Source organism: Rana temporaria, chromosome 1, assembly GCF_905171775.1.
Source record: "Rana temporaria chromosome 1, aRanTem1.1, whole genome shotgun sequence".
Lineage (NCBI taxonomy): Eukaryota > Metazoa > Chordata > Amphibia > Anura > Ranidae > Rana > Rana temporaria.
The window spans coordinates 654,858,593-654,880,750 of NC_053489.1; the positions used below are offsets into that span (position 1 = coordinate 654,858,593).

Below are 22,158 nucleotides of genomic sequence, written 5' to 3' on the forward strand. Positions count from 1 at the left end.
CTTGCATTGCCATTAAATGTAAATGACACCCCCAAGAAGTGCTGGTAGTGAGTGTGCATTTGCCACGTGTTTTGCCGCATGACCAATGCGCTGCAAACGCACAAGAAGTGCGTTAAAAAAAAAAACGATACTCAGCGCTGCTAATAAAAGTTCAGTCGCTTTTATTGGGGTGTTTGGCGCGTGTTAGGGCAGCCCATTCAATTGAGTGGGCTGCTCTATGCGCAACGCACAGTTTCTTGTGAATAAGGTGCAAAAAACGCAAAACGGGAATGCGCAAATGTGAATGCAGCCTTAGAGAGAGAGAGGGGGAGCCTGAAATTGCCAAGATTAATCCTCATTCTTTGTCCTATATCCAAGTGGGTATGTCTATTCTATTTCTATCTATATGCTTAATATATGTGTATACAGCTAAATTTGTACTGTATATAATTATGTATATAAAATATATAATAACTATATATATATATATATATATATATATATATATATATATATATATATTGTATGTATATGCATATATCTCAAGCATACAGTGCATATATTCTGTGGCACAGGACTGGGAAATTCACCTCTTTGGGAATAGGGATTACCCAGACATGTTTCGATCGATGCAGAACGGGGTTAAGTCTCATTCAGACTGATCTATAGCTTGGCAAATATTTTCTTCATTGACATTTAAGCGATTCTGTGACAGCCGTTGTGAAAATTACAATGCCTGCTGATGCAGCTCAGTGACACAGTGCAGCGTGTTCCGTCCAGCACAGCACATACAGTACATGTTGGCTTACCAGCAATCACCTGCCCTGCAGGCAGGGGGCAGCAGTCCCAATCAGGCAGGGGACGGGACAAGGGGTGGGTGGGAAGGGCGGCTGCCCCGGGCACTGTGGTATCATGTGAGGTGCGGGGGCACCACAAGCAGATTGGGGAGGGGGGGAATTTGTGTTGGGAGGGGAAATTTGAGGGACCGCAGGAGATAAGAATTGCTCTAGGAGGGGAAATTTGGGAAGGTGTGCTAGGAGTGGTGATTTGGGGGGGATTTGTATTGAGAGGGGAGATGGGGAAGAGGATTTGTGCTGGGATGGGAGATTTGGGGGTTTGTGCTAGAAAAAGGTAATTTGTGCTAGGAGGGTAAATTTTTTTTTGGGAGGGGGGGTTTGTGCTAGTTGGGATGATTGGGGGGCATTTATTCTAGGGGGGAATTTGTACTAGGATGGGGTATTGAGGGAGGGAAATTTGTGCTGGGAGGGGAAATTTAAGGGGTAGAGAATTTGTGCATGAAGGGGGTATTTTTTTTTGGGGGGGGGGGGGGTTGTGCTGATTGTGATGAGAGGATTTCAGCTAAGCATGCAGATTAGCGCAATTTTTTTTGGGGGGGGGGATTTTTGCTGACACATAATGCTCATACATCTTGGGGGGGGGGGGCAATTTGGCATGTTCGCCCTGGGCTCTAGAAGACCTTGTCCCGGCATTGCAACCAGGACACAAAGAGCAGATCGTCACCTTCTTCAATCCTTCCTAGGCTGGACTGCAAGTGGATAAAAAGTAGCACAAAAATGTCTGTATGTATTCCCTGAAAATGTTTTTTACTACAAGTCCTTTATATTATAATGTTTATTATCAGTGTTTTATTTATTAGAGCAAAAAGTTAAAAATACTGCATTTTTTTTCAAAATTGTCGCTCTATTTTTGTTTATAGCGCAAAAAATAAAAAACGCAGCGGTGATCAAATACCACCAAAAGAAAGCTCTATTTGTGGGAAAAAAAGGACGCCAATTTTGTTTGGGAGCCACGTCGCACGACCGCGCAATTGTCAGTTAAAGTGACGCAGTGCCGAATCGCAAAAAGGGGCAAGGTCCTTTAGCTGCATTTTGGTCCGGGGCTTAAGTGGTTAAAGAAATCTATGGGCAATAATAATAAAAATAATAACTGCAGTGGAACCTTGGATTGCAAGTCAGGCCTCGTACACACAACCGAGGAACTCGTCGTAAATGAAACAACGTTTTCCTCGACGAGTTCCTTGTCAGGCTTGTCGAGAAACTTGTCAAGCTTTCTTTGCGTACACACTGTCAAGACCAAATCTCGTCGTTCTCAAACGCGGTGACGTACAACAAATGCGAAGGCACTATAAAGGGGAAGTTCAATTCCACTGGCACAACCCTTGGGGCTGTTTTTGCTAATCTCATGTTACTGCGTGTTAAGTAAAAGTTTGGTGAGAGACAATTTGCGCTTTTCAGTCTGTTACAGCGTGACAAATGTGCTATCTCCATTACAAACGCTACTTTTACCGAAAGTGCGCTCCCGTCTCATACTTTATTCTGAGCATGCGTGGGTTTCTAAGCATACACACGAACGTATTTCTCGTCGAAAACCAGCACGACGAGGAACACAACGAGAAAAATGAGACTCCCAACGAGGAAAAAGAGAACTTGTTCTCTTTTTTCCTCGTCGAGTTCCTCGACAGTTTTCTCGATGAAAAACATACACACGACCGTTTTCCTCGGCAAAAAATCTCTCCCGCCAAGTTTCTTGATGGATTCTGTCGAGGAAAACGGTCGTGTGTACGAGGCCTAACGCGGTTAACGAGCGTTTCGCATTACAAGCACTGTATTTCCTAAAATCCTAACTCGGTTTGTGAGTGTTGTCTCGCAAAACGAGCAGGATTCAGGCCAAAGCAGTTTGGCCTGAGGTGGGGGGGCTCCAACGCCGATCGGTGCCGCTCAGAAACGGCCGGAAAGGCCCGAGGACTGTTCAGCTGACCTCGGCAAACCTCGAAAAGGCTTGTATTTCCGAGGTTTGCCGAGGTCAGCCGAACTGTCCTCGGGCCTTTCCAGCCGTTTCCCAGGCTTTCTGGCACCCCCCCCCACCTCTGGCCACATGCGGTATTGCATACCATTGAAGTCAATGCGGAACAAATTATTTTCATTTCTATTGACCTCAATGGTAAAACTTGCTTTGATATGCGAGTACTTTGGATTACGAGCATACTCCTGGAATGGATCATGCTCGTAATCCAAGGTTCCACTGTAAATATATTTTTTCACTATTGATATGAGGACCACCAAGATAGCCCTGGAGACCTGCATTTACCTGTACTGTCCTAAAGCCAACCATCTCAGAGGTGTTTTTTCTTTTTTCGCAAAAGAGTTGTTGCAAAGCTGAACATTTCTTTTACCTGTAATGCACTCCAGTAAAATGAGTGTGTGGGCTGATCGACTCCCGCTAACCAGAGAACACTTGTCAGTACACAAGGGACAAGTGTGTCTGTCATCATACAGAAACACAATCATGGAGAGGGGCTCAGAGGGCTCTCCTGGGAGCAGAAATCAAGAGTCATTAGACTTGTAAAAACTCTGCACTTTGTCTATAAATAAATCTCAAGCTGGACTGGGGGGGGGGGGGGGGGACATACAAATTACTGCAAAACAGGAAAAGGGAATGCTGTGTGTCTGTATGTATAAATACAGTATCTCACAAAAGTAAGTACACCCCTCACATTTTTTGTAAATATTTTATTCTTACAGGGCATGGTTCCAGTAATCCATGTCCTTAGTCTGCTTGTCTTCAGCAAACTGTTTGCAGGCTTTCTTGTGCATCATCTTTAGAAGAGGCTTCCTTCTGGGACGACAGCCATGCAGACCAATTTGATGCACTGTGCAGCGTATGGTCTGAGCACTGACAGGCTGACCCCCCACCCCTTCAACCTCTGCAGCAATGCTGGCAGCACTCATACGTCTATTTCCCAAAGACAACCTCTGGATATGATGCTGAGTATTAGCGCTCAACTTCTTTGTTTGACCATGGCGAGGCCTGTTATGAGTGGAACCTGTCCTGTTAAACCGTTGTATGGTCTTGGCCACCGTGCTGCAGCTCAGTTTCAGTGTCTTGGCAATCTTCTTATAGCCTAGGCCATCTCCACCCCCTCGATCTGTAAGGATGGAGAGCGGAGGTAGGAGCCGGTAAATCCAGCTCCTTAGTGTTCAAAATGTACAGAGTCAATGATCACTGACTCTGTAAATTCACATAACTGAAACATCGTAAACTGTGTTTACAATGTTTCAGTTTATGAATGGAGAGGAGCCCCATTTTCAGCGCAGCTGAGGCTGCTGAGAAAGGGACTGGGGAATCTGTGTCCTTAGTCCCTTCCTGTTAAGACCCCTGATATCTCACCAAAGCCCCCCAACAGGGATAATAAAAATAAAAAAAAAGAATAAAAAAAATAAATTGTAAAAAATAGTAAAAAATAAAAGAAAAAAACACACTGATACTGTCCACCGTCCACCCCCCTTAAAAAAAAGTAAGCATTGTAAAAAAAAATATGTAAAAAATAAAAAAACAAATTGTAAAAAATAAAACTACTGACACGTGCCACTGTCACATGAGATTTAAAAAAAGTATCGGTAATCGGTATCGGCGAGTACTTGAAACTCGGTCTTAAAAAAGTGGTATCGGGACAACCCTAATATTTATATATATAACTCAACACCCAGCCAATAATGTCTAAACCGCTGGCAACAAAAGTGAGTACACCCCTAAGTGAAAATGTCCAAATTGGGCCCAATTAGCCATTTTGCCTCCCTGGTGTCATGTGACTTGTTAGTGTTACAAGGTGTGAATGGGGAGCAGATGTGTTGAATTTGGTGTTATCGCCTTCACTCTCTCATACTGGTCACTGGAAGTTCAACATGGCAAAGAACTCTCTGAGGATCTGAAAAAATTATTTTGTCCTACATAAAGATGGCCTAGGCTATAAGAAGATTGCCAAGACACTGAAACTGAGCTGCAGCACGGTGGCCAAGACCATACAACGGTTTAACAGGACAGGTTCCACTCATAACAGGCCTCGCCATGGTCAAACAAAGAAGTTGAGCGCTAATACTCTGGCCGTAGGTCTCCTGGACCCCAAACTCGGGAGCACCAATTTTTCAAAGCCGGGCACCCCTTCAATAGACTCCCATGTTAAATGGTAATTTCTCCAGTGACTTTGGGGACCCGGTGTCGGCCGATCGTAGATCCCCTGGACCCGGAACTTTGCACACTTGTAGCCCCATTTCTCCTCCACAAGTGTGCAAAGTTTGTTGTCTGGCAGACCTAGGGCTGGGGAGCACCGATTTTTCAAACCCGGTGCTTGTCGTATCTATGCGCCTGATTCATAGAATCAGGTGGTTACGCATAGATAGCCCTAAGATCCGACAGGTGTAAGTGACTTACACCGTCGGATCTTAGTCTGCAATTCTAGGCCGGTCGCTAGGTGGCGAGTCCATTGCGGTCGGCGTAGAATATGCAAATTACTAGTTACGCCGATTCACGAACTTCCGCTTTGCCCGTTGCTGTAATTTTACGTAGTTTCCGTAGAGATACGCGGCTTAAAACTAGGCATGCCCTCTAGGTGGTCTAACCAATGATAAGTATGGCCGTCGTTCCCGCGTTGAATTTTTAAATTTCACATCGTTTGCGTAAGTCGTCCGTGAATGGCGCTGGACGCCATTTACGAAACCAATGACGTCTTTGCGACATCATTTAGCGCAATGCACGTCGGGAAATTTTAGGGACGGAGCATGCGCAGCACGTTCGGCGCAGGAACGCGCCTAATTTAAATGGTCCCCCCCTATTTGAATTAGGTGGGCTTGCGCCGGACGGATTTACGCTAAGCCGTCGCAAGTTTACAGGTAAGTGCTTTGTGAATCAAGCACTTACGCTGTAAACTTGCGGCGGTGTAACGTAAATGGGATACGTTACGCCGCCGCAGCGTGACGCATTTGTATGTGAATCTGGCCCTTTAACTTTTGAGCAAACCAATCAATATAAGCTTTTTGCGATTTTGTTTACCAAAAATATATAGAAGAATACGTATCGGCCTAAACTGAGCGATTGTCAGTTAAAGCGATGCAGTGCCGGATCGCAAAAATGATCTGGTCAGGAAGGGGGCAATTTCTAAGGACACAGAGAGAACTGAGGGGGACAGCAGCACGGAGGGAGAGAGTAGCATAGAGGGGGACACGGAGGGAGACCACAGCATGGACGAGGACACGAAGGTGTAGTGATCTCATAAAAGTGTCCGATAAATGTAGTGATATAGATGTATAGTATGATGACTTATAAATGACGTTGTTTCGCAGCAACACACAGGCTCTCCAGAGAACGCAAATTTAATTAACTTCCAATAACATACAAAATCCAAAGTCCACAGACGATACAAATCCAACAGAGTAATTCAGAATCCCATCTTTTCCTAGACCTGTGCTATATTCATATCAGAGTGACAAGACTAGCTGAATGCCAGCTTGAGTGTCTCAAATATTGGTCTCACACTGGAGGGAGTGGTTCTTCCAGGTCAATGGAAACTTCCCCAAGTCTAAATATAATAATACAATATACACATATATATTAATATTACAACAGAAGGGAGACCGCAGCATGGAGGAGGACACAGAGGGAGACCGCAGCATGGAGGGGGACATGGAGGTAGGTAGACAGCAGCAAAACGGAGGGGGGCTGGAGGAGGATACCGGGACAGTCAGCGGTGATCGTGTGTGGGGGAGTTACAAGCACCGATCACCGCTGATTTTAAAGCAGCTGAAAGCTGCGCGGGGGGAGGAGAAATTACTTTTAAATCTATACAGCGGTGATCAATGCTTGTAACTCCCCCACCGCACTGATCACCGCTGACTGTACAAGTATCCTCCTCCAGCCCCCTTCCGTTTTGCTGCTGTCTCCCTCTTTCCGTGTCCCCCTCCATGCTGGTTTAGGAGATATATTAACGCTGCATGCAGCCGCTGCACGTCAGCGCCGAATGCGCAATGAAGGTCCGGTGTATCGTGCCGGACCTTGACGGCTGCCCTCGGCACTGTGGGGAGGGAATTTATGTTGGTAGGGGGAATATAGGGGGTGATCTAGGAGTGGTGATTTGGGGGGATTTGTGTTGGGAGGGGGGTGGGTGAAGTAGAGCAAGTAGGGGAGATTTGGGGGGGTTTGTGCTAGAAAATGGAATATGGTGGGGGAAAGGATTTGTGCTAAGATCTGATTTTCTTTTGTGGGGGGGGATTTGTGCTAGTACTGTAGGTATGATTGGGTGGTATTTATGCAAGGAGGGGACATTTAGGGGGGGAGAGGATTTGTGCTAAGACTTGATTTATTTTTTGTTGTTGTGGGAATTTGTGCTAGTAGGGATGATTGGGTGGTATTTGTGCTTGGAGGAAATTTGGGGGGGGGGGAGGATTTGTGCTAAGATCTGATTTTTTTTTGTAGGGGGGGATTTGTGATAGTAGGGATGATTGGGTGGTATTTGTGGTGGGGGGGGATTGGGGAGGAGGGAGAGGATTTGTGCTTGGAGGGGAAATTTGAGGGTTAGGTGAAATTTGGGGGGGTTTGCGCTAAGATCTGATTTATATATTTTTTTTGGGGGTGTGGGATTTCTGCTAAGACCTGGTTTATATTTTTTTTTGGGGGGGGGGGATTTGTGCTAGTAGGGATGATTGGGTGGTATTTGTGCTAGGACGGGAAATTGGGGAGGAGGGAGAGGATTTGTGCTTGGAGGGGAAATTTGAGGGTTAGGGGACTTGTTCTAGGTGGGAGAATTTTTTTTTGGGGGGGTAAATTTGTGCTGGAGTCATATGGGGAGAGAGGATTTGGGCTGGGGGGGCCAAAGATTTGTGCCATGGGAGGATTACAGCAGGGGGTAGACTTGTACTGGGAGGAAGAGGGATTTATGTTTAGGGGTAAGCATTCAGATTAGTGTGGGGGGGGGGGTTTGCTGACACATAATCATACATCTTGAAGGGGGGGCGCAATTTGGCAAGTTCCCCTCGGGCTCTTGGTGACCTTGTCCTGGCACTGCTACATGGGATACATAGATTTGATATCTTATATAAAAACCTTTATTTGCTTCTTTACGTTCTTTCTTGGCACAATAATACCAAGCCTCCAGCCATACTATGTCTGAAATATGACCCTCCCCCCCCTTCTATCACATAAACCAGTTGACTGATATACTTAAAAGTCTGGTCAGTTTTTTTATACCAGGCCTGGAAACTTGATGGGAAATAACGGAAAGGATTAGATCTATAAAATGTTTGGTCACCGGGTCCTGATCTCTGACGTGATGATGTCACGTAGACCTCCGATGATGTAATGAGACAATTAGGCACCAGTTCATTCTGCAGCTAATATCTCAAGAGAATTATGAGTTAGGGGGTCAAAAAGTCTCCATATTTCAGATTTCTGGGATAGGATTACATCATACACAAACTACCGGTACTTCATTGTATTTATTAATAAATAAAAGTTGTTTACCAGCTGAACAAAATATTTATAACCTTCAAGACTTTCCAAGTACAGCACATGGTGAAATGGGAGGGGGCGTTCCTAAAACCCGTAATCACACCGGTGATATGAGGAGGGGCCAATTTACACACAGAACGTAGTGTGGAGAAAGGCGTGTTCCGTGTTCGCTTCCTGTACCGTGCGTGCCATCTGCTGCGGGTGCAAAATATATTCGTAACCACTTCAGCCCCGGAAGAAATTGCCCCCTTCCTGACCAGATCATTTTTGTGATCCGGCACTGCGTCGCTTTAACTGACAATCGCTCAGTTTAGGCCGATACGTATTCTTCTATATATTTTTGGTAAACAAAATCGCAAAAAGCTTATATTGATTGGTTTGCTCAAAAGTTAAAGGGCCAGATTAACATACAAATGCGTTACGCTGCGGCGGCGTAACGTATCCCATTTACGTTACACCGCCGCAAGTTTACAGCGTAAGTGCTTGATTCACAAAGCACTTACCTGTAAACTTGCGGCGGCGTAGCGTAAATCCGTCCGGCGCAAGCACGCCTAATTCAAATGGGGCGGGGACCATTTAAATTAGGCGCGTTCCCACGCCGAACGTGCTGCGCATGCTCCGTCCCTAAAATTTCCTGACGTGCATTGCGCTAAATGACGTCGCAAGGACGTCATTGGTTTCGTAAATGGCGTCCAGCGCCATTCACGGACGACTTACGCAAACGATGTGAAATTTAAAAATTTGACGCGGGAACGACGGCCATACTTAACATTGGTTAGACCACCTAGAGGGCATGCCTAGTTTTACACCGCGTATCTCTACGTAAAATGACAGCAACGGGCAAAGCGGACGTTCGTGAATCGGCGTAACTAGTCATTTGCATATTCTACGCCGACCGCAATGGACTCGCCACCTAGCGACCGGCCTAGAATTGCAGACTAAGATCCGACGGTGTAAGTCACTTACACCTGTCGGATCTTAGGGCTATCTATGCGTAACCTGATTCTATGAATCAGGCGCATAGATACGACAATCGTATCTCAGAGATACGACGGCGTATCAGGAGATACGCCGTCGTATCTCTTTTGTGAATCTGGCCCATAGCGTCTACAAAATAGGGGATAGTTTTATGGCATTTTTATTATTACCGTATATACTCAAGTATAAGCCAACCTGCATATAAGCCGAGGCACCTAATTTTACCACAAAAAAACTGGGAAAACATATTGACTCGATTATAAGCCTAGGGAGTCCATCTGCATGCTTCACAGTGCCTCACTTTGCCTCACTGTGTCCATGTGCATGCCTCACTGTGCCCATGACTAGACTGACGTTTAACATGGGAGTCTATGGAAGGGGTGGCCGGGTTTGAAAAATCGGTGCTCCCCAGCCCTAGGTCTTCCAGACAACAAACTTTGCACACTTGTGGAGGAGAAATGGGGCTACAAGTGTGCAAAGTTCCGGGTCCAGGGGATCTACGATCGGCCGGCACCGGGTCCCCAAAGTCACTGGAGAAATTACCATTTAACATGGGAGTCTATTGAAGGGGTGCCCGGCTTTGAAAAAATTGGTGCTCCCCAGTTTGGGGTCCGGGGGACCTACAGCCAGCCGGTACCAGGTCTCCAAAGTTTGGGAGATCAGGCGCAAAAAGGTGACTCGAGTATAAATCGAGGGGGGCATTTTCAGCACAAAAAAATATGCTGAAAAACTTGGCTTATACTCCAGTATATACAGGCCCAGGTTCACAAAGCACTTACGCCGATGTATAACAAGTTACGCCGACGTAAGTGCAAATGTGCGCCGTCGTATCTGTGCGCCAGACCCACAAACTAATATGCGCCTAAAAACAGGCTACACCCCGCCGACGTAGCTTGCTTACGCCGGCGTAGGGTGGGCGCACATTTAGGCTGGGAGCATGGTGCCGCTCCCATTGATTAGCCATTCAAGCATGCAAATGAGGGAAATACGGCGATTCACGATTCATGTGCCCGGCGCATGCTACGCGAGATGCGCGTAAGTTGTACGTCCGGCGTACAGTTATTCCCCATAAAGGAGGTGGAACCCAGCAACAGACATGCTCAGGTCTGCACCAGGGAACACAAGCCGGCGTATTGTGCGTTGGACGTGTGTCTGGCTGGGCGTACGTTATGTTCACGGCGTATGCAGTGATCCGGCGTAGCTTAGGCAGTTGTGCCAGCATGGTTATGAGCAGGCGCAGGGGGGTGTGCTGTGCATGCGTCCACGTCACGGCGCATGCGCAGTTCATGATACGTACCTGTCTGGCGCTCGACCCATCATTTGCATGGGGTCATGCCTCATTTGCATGGGGTCACGCCCACCTCCACCGGCGTACGCCTTCGAAACCCACGCCACGCTGGCGCAGCGTTGGGAGTACTGGCTTGCTGAATGCAATGCTTGCCTCTCTGCGCTGCATTGGCATAGCGTACAGTGTTTGCTCTACGGCGGCGTAATGTGCACCTTGCTCTCTGTGAATCTGGGCCACAGGATTTTTTTTTTACTAATAATGGCGGCGATCTGCCATTTTTGTCGTGACTGCGACATTATGGCGGACACATCAGACACTTTTGACGCTATTTTGTGACCATTGTCATTTATACAGCGATCAGTGCTCTAAAAATGCACTGATTACTCTGTAAATGACACTGGCAGGGAAGGGGTTAACCACTAGGGGGCAAGGAAGGGGTTAAGTGTATCCTAGGGAGTGATTCTAACTGTGGGGGGCTGGGCTACCAGTGACATGACAGTGATCACTACTCCCGATGACAGGGAGTAGTAGATCAGTGTCCTGTCACTAGGCAGGATAGGGAAATGCCTTGTTTACACAGGCATCTCCCCGTTCTGCAGCTCCATGACATGATCATGGTCACGGAGCTCGCGGGCGGGTGCGCGCCCGCACGGCAGGATTTTCAAAGCAACATACAGGTACGTTGCTTTGCCTACACGAGCCATTCTGCTGACATATATAGACGTTTGGTAAGTCTTTAGGGGCGTTGCACCAGAGTCCTTTGCCTGCACCAGATCGCATGGTACTGCAGCACCTTGCAAATTGATGCAGTGCGTTTTTGGAGAGTAGTGCATGCCCTGCTTTTTGTGCGAGTCAAATGAATGGGCTGAAAATCGAAACCACACTGAATAGCAGAGGGATCGCACAGGAACATGGTCCCCTTAAGGTGGGAAGCATCTTCTTGTTGACCTTTATGTTGACAAATGCTAGCTATTGAGAGGCAACTCTGCCTTTATCCACTTTTCTGTTTAAGCCAAGGCAAGATAATAACCAAACCTATCAAATAATATTCATTATCTACTTTGATTAGTTACGTTTAGGATCTTAACGTTTTTACTAGACATGTGCAATTTGTTTCGTTCCAAATTAGTTTTTTAAGTAGTTAATTTGGAAATATCTGAATTAATGAAAACCCATTTAACAAATTTTTCCAGATATTCGTAAATTTGAATATTCAAATATTCGTGAATTCATAAATTTGAATATTCGAAAATTCGAAAAATTCGTAAATTTGAAAATTCAGAAATTCATTCCAAATTTGTTTTGTTCCAAATTAGCTTAACACATTTTTACAAATTCGTTAATTTGGAAATATGCAAATTAATGAAAACTGGTGTGAACAAATTTTTAGATATTTAGATATTTGTAAATTCATATATTCAAGTATTCAAAAATTCCTAAATTCAAATATTCGTAAATTAGAAAATTTGAATATTCGTAAATTAGAAAATTTGTAAATTAGAAAATGCAGTAATTCGAAATACGAAAATTTGGAAAAAAGAACGAAAGCTCAAAAAATCTGAAATAATAACTAATAATAACTTAACTATTACTAACTTTTAAATTATAGGTATTAGAATTTCCGTTTCAAATTTGGCTGTTAGTGAACGCAATGGATACAAATTATCCAAAATAATTAATGCCGTATCTAAACGAATTGAAGGTAACAAATTATTAATAATAAATAACAATAATAATAATAATAAAAATGTTTTATTATTTATTATTAATTTGTTCCGTTCCATTTGTTTAAATGCGGCATTCGTTATTTTAGATAATTCAGAACTTCGGATAAATTTGTAATTTTATGTTATAAATTAAATTATATCATAGCACAAGCATCACGTTTCACTTATTTAGCACAAGGGAAGGGATCACAGTTGAACATACATTTGAATGCTTCTTTCTTTCTTTTCGCTTCCTGGGTAGTTTTAAAAATGGTATATAATTATTTTTTGTTTTGTTACCTTCTGATGTTTAGGGTCTGCTTTAGATTGATATCTTTGGTTGGGTATGAGACCTAAAATGATAAACATAGGCTCCTGGAATGTCCGGGGGATGGGGGACCCAGTGAAAAAGGCTGCAGTTTTTACTACCCTGGAGTGGTATGGGGCGGAGGTGATTTGTATTCAAGAGACCCATTTGACCAAAGAAACAAAGTTAAAACTGGTTAATAAAAGAAAATATCAAAGCCAGTACCACTCTGTCCACACCTCCTATTCTAGAGGGGTGAGCATAGTGGTAAAAACTGGCGTATCATTTGTATGCATGGAGGCAAGAATAGATGAACTGGGCCGCTATATTTTTTTACACTGTTTGATAGAAAACGTACCATATGTATTGGCCAATATTTATATACCTCCTCCCTTTAAGATGGAGGTTTTATATAAATTGATGGAATTTGTGGTAAACAAAGTAAACATTCCGGTATTAGTGGTTGGAGATTTAAATAACGTACTAAATAGAACGGTGGATAGGTTTCCACCGGGGGCACGGAGCCTAGGGGAAGGAGAGGGGCATCTAAATCAATTTCTGAAAGAGGTTGGGTGGTGGGACATTTGGAGGGTGAAACATCCAGACCTGCGGCAGTATTCCTGTTTTTCAAGCACATACTCCACATTATCAAGAATAGATATGGCCCTGGGTAATGGTGCATGTTTACGAGCAGTTAGTAAAATATCATACTACCCAAGAGGGGTTTCTGATCACTCCCCTCTGGTGCTGTCACTGAATACAGGGAAAAAATGTCCCCTAAGCAATTGGAAAATAAGTCCCTTCTGGCTAGAAGTGATGGGGAAGCCAGAAGAAATTAGCATCAAATTAAGGGAATTCCTGGACTTTAACACAGGGACAGCGCCAGAGGGAGTGGTGTGGGATGCCCTAAAGGCATTTCTCAGGGGTATACTGATCCAGCAGGTAGCTAAGATTAAGAGAAACTCAAGGGAATGGGAGGAGAAAATCAGGGAAGAGGTCTTAGAGGCTGAAAAGCAATATGTGGAAAATCCAACATCGTCTAAACAACAACTATGGCTGGAGAAGCAACAGGAATATAAGTTAGTGGTTAACAAGAAAGTTGAAAATAAGCGTCTATTTCAGGAACAGAGCGCTTTTTCGGAGGGGGAAAGTGTGGGCCACACCTTGGCCCTCCTAGCGAAAACTAATACGGCACCTTCTAATGTCCCAGCAGTTAGGATGGTGGGAGGTGGGATATCATCTGAAACATCTGTATTAGTGGACACATTTGCAGCTTATTATAAAGATTTATATAGATCAAAAAAGGGGGAAGTTAAAGGGCAGATGGAAGAATTTTTTAAAGGAATAGAAACCCCAGTTCTATCAGAGGAAGACAGAAATGCTATAGAATCCCCAATTACATTAATGGAACTACAACAGGCAGTCAAAGGACTTTCCAATCAAAAGTCCCCAGGGCCAGATGGCCTGCCAGCAGAGATTTACAAACAATATGGTGAGGTGCTGCTCCCGGAACTACTAAAAACATTGAACTGGGCGATAGAAGGAGGAAGGCTACCCCCCTCAATGATGGAAGCAATTATTATAGTGCTCCAGAAGGAAGGGAAGGATCAACTAGATACATCATCTTATAGACCTATATCTTTGCTCTGTTCAGATGTTAAAATATTGTCTAAGGTACTGGCAACAAGAATAAATAAATTCATTCAGAAATTAATACATCCAGACCAATCAGGATTTATTCCAAATCGGTCCACGAGTATAAACATAAGAAGGCTGTACCTAAACTTACAGACTCCAGCGGAGAACGTGGGAGATAGATCTATTCTATCATTAGATGCCACCAAGGCCTTTGATAGTTTGGAGTGGGATTATCTCTGGCAAGCTCTGGAGAAGTTCGGGTTTGGTCCATCTTTTATTAAATGGATAAAGCTATTGTATAATTCCCCAAGGGCCAAAATAAAAATAAATAATGAAGTTTCACAGTCGTTTGAACTGGAAAGGGGAACGAGGCAGGGATGTCCATTGTCCCCCCTCCTCTTCGCCCTGGCAATTGAGCCTTTGGCGATCGCTATTAGAGCAAGACAGGAAATACAGGGGTTTCAGAGAGGAGCAGAGGAGGAAAAAGTCGCACTTTATGCGGACGATATACTTCTTTTTCTAGGTAACTCCACAACCTCTCTTAAAACTGCAGTTCAAATAGTAGAAGCGTTCGGACGATTCTCGGGCCTAGTGATAAACTGGGAAAAGTCAACACTCTTGTTAGTGGACCCGGCAAGTAATAGGGATGGAACAGGAATCCCTCAATTAAAAATTGGGGAGAAGATGGAGTATCTAGGCATTGTGGTAACACGTAACCCAGAACAATTTATAAATAATAACCTAGTGCCACTTCTGGGAAAATTCAAACGTAAAGCGGATATATGGGGACATCTGCCACTATCGGTGGCCGGCCGCAGTAATTTAATTAAAATGATATGGATGCCACAATTGCTCTATATACTCCACAACTCCCCAGTATGGATTGACAACCGATGGTTTAAAAAGATAGAGACCCTTTTTAGGACCCTAATTTGGAAAAAGGGTAAAGCAAGGATCAGTCTCCGAACGTTGCAATTACCAACAAACAGAGGAGGGTTGGCGGTTCCACATCCTTATAGTTATTTTTTGGCGGCACAGTTACAGCATTTGGGGGGGTGCAGTATAGAGGGGGGAGGAAATGCAAGCTGGAAAATTATATTAAGAGGGTCTCCCCATAGATCTGTAATAGAGACCTTAGAGGCCAACTCCTTCTCGGTGAAAAATCCAACAGTAAAGATGGTGGTGAGAATATGGCAAGCAGTAAAATTAGCTTTTGGCTATAAAGGATTAACAGAATATTCCCCATTATGGGATAACAATAATTTAAAAGAAATTTTGGCTATGGGGAAATTAAAAGAATGGGAGAAACGGGGGATAACCAGAGTGGCACAATTGTATACAGGTTGCACATTAAAACTTTTTTCAGAGCTAAGCAGTGAATTTAGCATCCTAAACTCCATGTTTTTTACTTATTTACAGGTTAGACACGCATTACAAGCCCAATTTAAATTACAGCCGGTAAGCTGGCAAAAGCTTACGCATCTCCAAAGACTAATTAAGACGGGGGTTCTGAAAGGTCTTATCTCAGAATTATATGGACAGATCAGTGATCAGTTAATAGGAAAAGAGAAGCTGAGCAGGAACAAACAGAGATGGGAGGAGGATATTGGACCTTTAACGAATGATCAATGGGATAGGATATTGGAACTAGGGACAAGGGTCTCATTAGCCCCGTCACAACGGGTCTCCCATCTATTTCTCCTACACAGGGTCTATTATACCCCAAAGAAATTATATGGATTTGGATGGAAGTTGGATGACAAATGTCCCAGATGCCAAGATACAGGGGACCTCATCCACATGATGTGGAAATGCCCAAAGTTGCATAGATATTGGGTTGGAATTCTGGACACTATAAATGCAACTTTCGGTACTACCTTGGAACTTGAAGCCAGGGTCTGCTTACTAGGATGTATTGAGGAGAGAATGGGGCAGAGGGATACATTAGAAGCAGTTATAAGATGCCTGTTTCAGGCGAGGAAACTAATAGCACTAAAATGGCAAGCACAAAATCCACCCACAGTAGAGGAATGGTTCAATGTAATAAATAGCACAATTGGGAAGGAAAGGGGAACATGGATTAGAAGGGGCAACCTCAAAAAATTTAAAGCAATATGGGAACAGTGGCTATGTAAAATAGGTCGCTCACTTTAAATTAAGGAAAGATGGGTAATAATCTAAGGAAAAGAATAGAATTGAAAACGTGTATGCACTTTAAAGTAAGATAGGAGGGAGGGAGGGAAGGGACGGGGGGGGGGGGGGGGGAATGGGATGAATGGACACTTTTAATGACTGTAATTAATCTCCTGTATGCACATAACATGCACTAAGTATGGAAAAAAAAACAAAACGGATTTGTAAATTTTTCTTTGTATTTGTATGGAAACAATAAAAAAAAGTATTGAATTGAAAAAGAAGTTCAATCCACAGCTCAAGGAACCCCTACAAAAAATGGAGGAACCCTAGTAGAGAATGGCTGATGAACTAGAAGGGAGTGTCCTCCATGACATCAACAAACATTTGAACATTTTCCATTAGTGCACAATGGATACTTTTTTTTTTTTACCACTTCAGACTCCACCAAAACAAGAGACTTGCTCATGTTTTTTTTTTTTGCTTCAATCGCCTCTGCATTTGTGGTTTTCTTTTGTGTTTTCATTTTGTTTTATCAAAATTGGAAACCAAATGGCCTTTATTGGTCCAATTTAAAAAATGAGGGGTCAATGACTTTTTATAACCTTTTATTGCCTCTTCTCCTCCATGAAATAGAACTGCCCATGGGTCTTTCTCCATCTCCCTCCTAGTGATATCTTTTATCAGGCCCAAAATTTTCTCCCAGTATTTTTTGATCTTAGGGCAGTCCCACCACAGGTGGGCCATTGTTACCCTTGTTGAGCACCCTCGCCAACAATCTGCCGACTGTCCCTCTCTGAATTTACTTATTTTATCAGGTGTGGAATACCATCCTTTAACCTCCCTGGCGGTATGATTATGTCTGGAATTACGTACCAAAAGCGGTACAATTATTTTGCAAGGAAATTTGGCGTTTTATACTGTAGGCCTGTAATTTTTAGGAATAACTCACTTAAATCTGACCAAACAAGAGTCTTGTAGGCATCCCAGGTATGATTTTTTTTTTTTAAGTTATAAATTATAATATAATAAATAATTATAAATAATTATAACAAATAATAATATAATTATAATAAAAATTATTCAATAATGTAATCAACTCAAAATCACTGAAATTTGCTCAGTTGCAGAATTGTCGCTGTCATTACTTTTATTTTTTGTATGACGAATTTCCCCACAAATCGCTATCGCACAATTCTGCAAGTGATTATAATTTATTATCGCTGTTTTCTAGCTGATCTAAAACCATTTTTGACATAAAGGGACACTTTTGGACAATCTACAGTTTTCAGGCAGAAAGAACAGTTTTTATTATATAAAAGTACATGCAGGACACTGGGCAGACCACTAGGGACAAGGGGGGGGGGGTGTATTTTTTACATACAGTACTGTAATCTATAAGATTACAGTATACTGTATGTATAGTGTTTGTTTACTTTTTTAAATTTGGCGCCGTTCTCCGCCCCTGTGCGTCGTAACGTCGCAGGGAACGGAGATCGGCGGCACATGGGGACACTGTGAATCAAGCGAGGAGGACCCGCTCGCTCACACAGCGGGGATGCATCGCTGGATCCAGGGACAAGGTAAGTAACTTGCCTGTGGATTCAGCGAGAAGGTAAGCTGCGCCGCTGCACACTCTGCACGTCCACCCCGAGCGTGACTCGGGGATACCGATCCTAACATTGGAAACCCACCCCGAGTCACGCTCGGGTTTACCGCTAAGGGGGTTAATACACTTGTAATTCATTTCTGCGGTCCCAATATCTATGGCAGAGGAGTGGGTCAGAGGAGTGGGTCAGAGGAGTGGGTTATAATTCTTTCAATTGTGTTTTTTCCCCTTTGTGTTCCCAACTCCCTTTTCCATTTTTGGATGAATGGGGGCATCTCCAGCTCGTCCACCTTCAGCAGTAATTTATAATGTTTTGAAATAGCAACTTTTGAGCTTTCTGCTGTACAGAGCTGTTCCATTGGTGTAAGCTCCTCCCCTGTCCTTAAAGGCTGGGGTAAGTTCTGTACGAAGTGGCTAAGCTGGCGATACCACCACCTATCCATTATCATTAATTCTTCCTTAGATTTTAACTCCTGAAATTACATAATTCTCCCTTTTTTTTATTCTATCCCTTAATTGTACTTCTATCTTTTCTAATCCAGTTCCCTCCCACAATTTTTTTTCCAGGTGCAAAATATTAATTTTCTTTTAGATGGATACTTCTAAAGCCTGCAAAGACATAGGCCTCGTACACACCCCCGAGGAACTCGTCGGAAAAGACACATCATTTTTCCTTGATGAGTTCCTTGTTAGGCTTGTTAGGCGCCACCCTTGGGGCTGCTTTTGCTAATCTCATGTTCTTGCGTGTTAAGTAAAAGTTTGGTAAGAGACGATTTGCACTTTTCAGTCTGTTACAGCGTGACAAATGTGCTATCTCCATTACAAACGCTACTTTTACCAAAGGTGCGCGTGTTTCTTAGCATACACACACTCCCGTTTCTCGTCGAAAACCAGCCCGACGAGGAACACAAGGAGGAAATTGAGACTCCCGTCGAGTTCCTCGACAGTTCCTCGACAGTTTCCTCGATGAAAAACGGACACACGACCGTTTTCCTCGACAAAAAGCTCTCCCATCAAGTTTCTTGATGGATTCTGTCGAGTTTCGGTCGTGTGTACGAGGCCTCAAAACTTAACTCCAATTACCACAGTCCACCACCCTCTCCCCATTTCTCCAGGACATTGGCTTTAAAAATATTTTGTTGACAAAGTTAGACATTTTGCCTGACTTTACAATATCGAATATCAAAATGTACGTCACACACAATAAAAGTTAGAGGGCCTTTTCACTAATTAGCTCTGTATTCTTGGCCCATGATTTCTTGCTACTGTTGCGCTCACCCCCACAAGGACCCCCTGAATTGGTCCCAATGTTCTTTCCCCAATAGTTTCTCTAGCAGCCAGACACTACCTCAGTCTTCCGACTCAATGATCAGTCTAGGGATATTAAATTTTTTTGCTTTATTGAAAAAAACTTGAATTTGCAGGGGTGTGGGGTAATCATGGGATACTCCAGCAGGGTTAAGTAGTAACTTGAGGATCCCTATATTCCTCTTAGCCACTTGACGACTGGCCAATAGTAAAAATATGTCATTTGTTTGACGTTAAATACTGGGGTTTTGACAGCAGCTATCTGCCATAACCCCCGGTATCTTTTATTTTACTATGGCCGGTTCTCTTTCAGATAAAAGTGGTTCTGCAATCTGATTCTCCATGGCACTTTTAGAAGTGGTGGGGGTTGCCCACCGTCGATTCCTGGTTGTTTCTGGGTCACCTGATCCATCGGTAAAGCCTGGGAGTGAACCGATGCTGGCGATAGCTGGGTATGGAGAAGAGTGAGGCCAAGATAGCCGCCACTCATCTCTATGCCCTTGGAGGACCAAAACGATATCTGATATCACTTCCGGTTCCCGAGCCATAGTAAATATACTGTATATACTCGAGTATAAGACAAGTTTTTCAGCACATTTTTTTGTGCCCCCCTCGACTTATACTTGAGTCACCTTTTTGCGCCTGATATCCCGGACTTTGGGGACTCAGTACCAGGGGACCTACGGCCGGGGAGCACCGATTTGTCAAAGCCGGGCACCCCTTCCATAGACTCCCATTTTAAATGGTAATTTCTCTGGTGATTTGGGGACCCAGTACCGGCCGGTCGTAGGTCCCCTGGACCCGGATCTTGGCACACATGTAGCCCAATTTCTCCTCTACAAGTGTGCAAAGTTTGTTGTCTGGGGGACCTATGGCTGGGGAGCACCGATTTTTCAAACCCGGGCACCCCTTACATAGAATCCCATGTTAAACATCAGTCTAGTCATGGACACAGTGAGGCATGGGCATAGTGAGGCATGGGCATAGTGAGGCATGGGCACAGTGAGGCAAGGGCACAGTGAGGCATGGACACAGTGAGGCATGGGCACAGTGAGGCAAAGTGAGGCACAATGAGGCCTGCAGATGGACACCCTAGACTTATACTTGAGTAAATAAGTTTTCCCATTTTTTTGTGGTAAAATTAGGTGCCTCGGCTTATATTCTGGTCGGCTTATACTTGAGTATATACGGTACATTTTTTTAAAAGGAAAAGTAAAAAAAAAAATTGGTGATCGTTTGCTTTTAAAGGTAAATTAGAGATTTGGGGTCTTTTTGACCCTAGATCTCTCAATAAAGAGGACCTGTCATCCTGTGTTTACATTGTAACAGGAATAAAAGTGATAAAAAAAAGGGGACAGTGTAAAAATAAAAAGTAAAATAATATGAAAAAACATTAAAAGTCCCCCATCCCCCTGTGTTCGCGCGCAGAAGTAAATGCATATGCTACCTTCAGGCGATTCCTGAAAACTCATCTATTCAGGGAAGCCTATCACGTCTCCAACAAATCTTTTACCACTTCCATCAGCTCATTCTCTGCATTTACAACCTTTTGTACCACCTGCCCCACCCTATTAGATTGTAAGCTCTTCTGAGCAGGGCCCTCTTAATCCTCTTGTATCTTATTGTATTATAACTGTATTGTCTCCCTTTTATATTGTAAAGTGCTGCATAAACTGTTGGCGCTATATAAATCCTGTATAATAATAATAATATGTATGTAAGTCGTGCAAGCATATGTAAACATGGGCTTTGGTATTTAGATACTCTAGTCATTTAAAGTGGTAGTAAACGCTGTACTACCACTTTAACCTACAGGTAAGCCTATAATAAGGCTTACCTGTAGGTATAAAAAATATCTCCTAGACCTTACAGGTTTAGGAGATATTCCCCCCGCAATGCGCCGCTGACTGCAGCGGCGCATTCGCAGCAGGGATCCTTGGCTAAAGGGCCAGCAGCCGCCGGACCATGCCGGAGAGAAGTCTCCCGAATGCGCGGGAGTGACGACATCGCCACTCCAGCTAATCACAGCGCTAGAGCGGCGATACACGGAAGACACGCTGAGGAAAGATGACATCTCCCTCGGCGTGGACCAGGTAAGTTCCTCTCACCTCGTTCCAAGGTAAGTATTTCATAATCAGCTAGTATGCGGTGCATACTAGCTGATTATGGCTTTTGCTTTTCAGGTTTAAGAAAAAATAAAAAATGACAGCGGGTATACAACCGCTTTAAGACCCGAACTATTATGCAGGTAAAGGACCTGGCCCCTTTTTGCGATTCTTCACTGCGTCGCGTTGAACTGACAATTGCGCAGTCGTGCGACGTGGCTCTTTCTTTTGGTGGCTCTTTCTTTTGGTGGTATCTGATCACCTCTGCGGTTTTTATTTTTTGCGCTATAAACAAAAATAAAGTGACAATTTTGAAAAAAATAACAATATTTTTTACTTTTTGCAATAATACATATCTCCAAAAAAAAAAATTATTTCCTCAGTTAGGGCCGATACGTATTCTTCTACATATTTTTGGTAAAAAGTTAAAGCGTTTACAAAATATGGGATAGTTTTATGGCATTTTTATTAATAATTAATTTTTTACTATTAACTATCAGCGTTTTTTTCCGTGACTGCGACACATCGGACACTTTTGACACATTTTTGGGGCCATTTTCATTTTCACAGCGAAAAGTGCTATAAAAATGCACTGATTACTGTGAACATGACAATAGCAGTGAAGGGGTTAACCACTAGGGGGTGCTAAAGGGGTTAAGTGTGTCCTATTGTGTGATTCTTACTGTAGGGGGGTGTGGCTGAACGTGTGACGTCAATGATCGTCGTTCCCCTATGACAGGGAACAGACGATCAGTGACAAGCCACAGAGAAGAACGGGGAAGGTTTGTTTACACTCACCTCTCCCCGTT

General features: G+C 43.6%; 1 protein-coding gene across 2 annotated transcripts in view; it reads left to right on the plus strand.

Moving 5' to 3' along the window:
* Positions 1 to 22,158, plus strand: part of LOC120924542 (progonadoliberin-2) — a 72,566-nt gene that overhangs the window by 30,911 nt on the left and 19,497 nt on the right. The gene's annotated exons all lie outside the window — the stretch shown is intronic.